We start from the raw sequence: 3,985 nt of genomic DNA, 5'->3' as shown, positions 1-3,985 counted from the left end.
GGGAAGGGGAACATCACACACCGGGGCCTATCACGGGGTGGGGGGAGGGGGGAGGGATTGCATTGGGAGTTATACCTGATGTAAATGACGAGTTGATGGGTGCTGACGAGTTGATGGGTGCAGCACACCAACATGGCACAAGTATACATATATAACAAACCTGCACGTTATGCACATGTACCCTAGAACTTAAAGTATAATAATAATAATAAATAAATTAAAAAAATAAAAAAAAGAAATTTCTAGAACTTCATATACATGCAACCATGAAGTCTATAGTCTTTGGGGATCAATTTCTTTCACTTAGCAGGACATTTATTAGATTCATTCATGTTGTTGTATATATTAATATTTAATTCAATTTTCTTGGCGAGCATTGCTGAAATTCCGGCTTATCCATTGGTTTATCCATTCACCAGTTGATATGGCTATTTCCAGTGTGAGCCTGTATAAATGAAATCACCATGAACATTTGAGTGTAAGTCATTGGGTGGACTTATGCTTTCCTTTTTCTTGGATAAATATCTAAGTATGGAAATGCTGGATCATATAATAAATATTGTTTAACTATATGAGAAATCTCCATACTGTTTTGCAAATATACTGTAATATTTTTGCCTCCCTACCATCAGTGTTTCAGATTTCCAGTTGCTACATATTCTTGCCAATATGCAGTACTGTCATGAGTCTTTTTAACTTTAATCATTCTATCTGATACGTAATGGCATCTTACTGTGTTTTAATTTGCATGTCTTTGATGTCTAATGATGTCTTTTTAATTTTAAAGAAATTAAGTATTTTGTGTTTATTTTAGATTTACAGAGAAGTTGTAAGGATATTATGGAGAGATTTTATCTTTCATCTAGTTTCCCCTAATGTTAGCATCCAACAAAGCCATCGTATATTTGTTACAACTAAGAATATTATATAACACAACTAAGTTATATTCTAATTAGTAAACAACAGATGGATATCTGTATCTGGATGTCACCAGTTTTTCCACTAATATCCTTTATTCTGTCCCATGATCCAATTCAGGATACTGCTTATTAGCTAAGTATTTTTTATGTTATTGTAAATGAAAAGATTTTTAAATTATCTAATTATTTATTCCTAGAATATAGGCAAAATTGAATTATTTAATGTTTTATTTCAGTTTTAGGAGTACAGGTGGTTTTGATTATATGGATAAGTTCTTTAGTGGTGATTTCTGAGATTTTAGTGCACCTGTCACCTAAGCAATATACACTGTACCCAATGTGTAGCCTTTTATCCATCACCCCCTTTCCAACCTTCCCCAGTGAGTCCCCAAAGCCCATTGTATCATTCTTATGCTTTGCATCCTCATAGCTTAGCTCCCACTTGTAACTGAGAATATACGATATTTGGTTTTCCATTCTTGAGGTACTTCACTAAGAATAATGGTCTCCAACTCCATCCAGGTTACTGCAAGACATTATTTTGTTCCTTTTTATGGTTAAGTAGTATTCCGTAGTGTATATATACCACCTTTTCTTTGTCCACTCATGATTGATGGGAATTTAGGTTGGTTTCATAACTTTGCAATTACGAATCGTGCTGCTATAAACATGCATGTGCATGTGTCTTTTTTGTATAATGACTTCTTTTCCTTTTGGTAGATACCAAGTAGTGAGACTGCTGGATCAAATGATAAATATATTTTTAGTTCTTTGAGAAACCTCAATACTGTTTTCCACAGAAGTTGTACTAATTTACATTCTCACCACTACCATAAAATATTCCCTTTTACCACATCCATGCCAACATCTATTGTTTTGGATTTTTTAATTATGTTCATTCTTGCAAGAGTAAGGTGGGATCTCATTGTGGTTTTAATTTGCAGAAAAAATTGATTTTTGCATATAGGGCTGAGTTGTTTGGACTTGCTAAAATCGTGTATTAATTATAATAATTTTGTAGGTTTCTTAGAATTTTCTATATACATGATCATGCCATTTACAAATTAGAAACATTTTACTCTTCTTTTCCTATCTATAGGTCTTTTGCTTTGTTTTCCTGCCTTATTGGACTGGTTAGGATATCCGGAGCAGGGTTAAACAAAAATGGTGACAGTAGACATCTTTGCTTTGGGGCTAATATTAGGAAGAAAGGATTGAGCCTTTCATCACTGATTATGACATTAGGAGCAGGTTTTCTGTTAATGTCCTTAACCACATCAAGGAAATTTCTTTCTATTCCTATTTTGCTGAGATATTTTATTATGAAATGGTGTTGGATTTTGACAAATGCTTTTTCATGATCATAGGACTTTCATTCTTTGTTACATTAATTTAGTGAATTACACTGTTTAATTTGTAGATGATGTCTACGGCCATACCAACCTGAATGCACCCAATCTCTTCTAATTTGTAGATGATAAACCAACCTTACTTTCCAATAATAAAACCCAACTTGGAAGCTGTATTATCTTTTTATGTATTTTTTTCACTTGCTAACATTTTGTATAGAGTTTTGAGTCTATGTTCATGGGAGATATTGGTCTGTTGTTCTCTATTCTTTTCTTTGCCAGGTTTTTGAATCACGGTAATGCTGGCCTCATGAAATGAGGCCCACATGATTTGACCATACTTCTGACTGCATCTCAAATACTAGAGCCATACTGACCTTCTTGCTGTTCCCAGAACACACAGGCATGTTCCTGCCCTAGTGCATTTGCACTGGAGGATCCTCCTGCCTTGAAATAATTTTTCTCCATTTTCTAATTTGAGTCCTAATTTGAGTTTATTATAAATGCTCCTGTCAGCTGAGTTTAAGAAATACATCTGTACACATTCTTGTGAACACCTGAATTTATCAGTTTGTTTTAGCTTAGGCATCCTGGCAGGTATACAGTGGTATTAAACTGTGGGCTGAATTTGCATTTCCATGATGACTAATGTAGTTGAAGTTTACTTTGTATTTTGATTGGTCATTTGAATGTCACTTTTTGGGAAGTACCTGTTGAAGACTTTAAAATATATTTTTAATTAAGATATGTGTCCTTTCCTTCTTGATTTGCAGGTATTTATATGTTCAGGTTTAACCTTAGAAGTTAAAATTATTATAACTTTCTCACACTCACAAGACATTAAATAAGTAAAAAGGCAAACTATAGATTGTATACTTTCTGTATAACAGAAATTTCTAATATTAATGAAGTTCAGTTTATCAATCATTTTCTTTATACTTAGTGCTATGTTAGCATTATTTATAAAAACTTTGCCAATTCTAAAATCATGAAGATATTCTGCAATGTTATTTTCCAGACTGTTTCCACACTTATATTTGCAATCTAAAAAAAAAGTTTAGAGATAAATGCCAATATTAATTTTATATGAATATTCAATAGACAAAGCACTATTTATTTTTAAAAGACTGCCCTTTCCCCACTTCTTTTCACTGTCACTTTTTTAAAAATCTAGTGTCCAGATTCATGTGGACATGTTTATGGATTCTTGATTGTATTTTATTATTCTTTTGTTTATTTTATACCCATAATACATTATCTAATTGTTGTCTTTTTATAATAATTCTTGGTATCATGTATTGCAAATCCTACAAATTTATTCAGGAGGGAAAAATTACAGACCCATTTCTTTCATGAATATAATGCAAAATCCTAAGCAAATGTTTAGCATCTTGAATCTAGCAATATATCAAAAAGAAAATCAATCATGAACAAGTTAATTTTATTCCATGAATTTGAGGTCTGTTAAATGTTAAAAGTAGATCAATGGAGTAACTATATTAACATAATAAAAGAAAATCATATGATTATTTCAGTATATTCAGAAGAAACTTCTGACAAAATGCAACATCAATGTAAGTGATCATCAATTAATGAATAGATAAAGAAAATGTGGTATAGATACACAATGGAATACTACTAAGCCTTGAAAAAGAATACAATCCTGTCATTTGCAGCAACATGAATAAACCTGAAGGACATTAATTGAAATAAGGC

This window comes from Rhinopithecus bieti, unplaced genomic scaffold, assembly GCF_001698545.2.
Source record: "Rhinopithecus bieti isolate Rb0 unplaced genomic scaffold, ASM169854v2 scaffold_5150, whole genome shotgun sequence".
Lineage (NCBI taxonomy): Eukaryota > Metazoa > Chordata > Mammalia > Primates > Cercopithecidae > Rhinopithecus > Rhinopithecus bieti.
The sequence above is the reverse complement of the archived record's forward strand: the minus strand, read 5'-3'. Positions refer to the sequence as shown.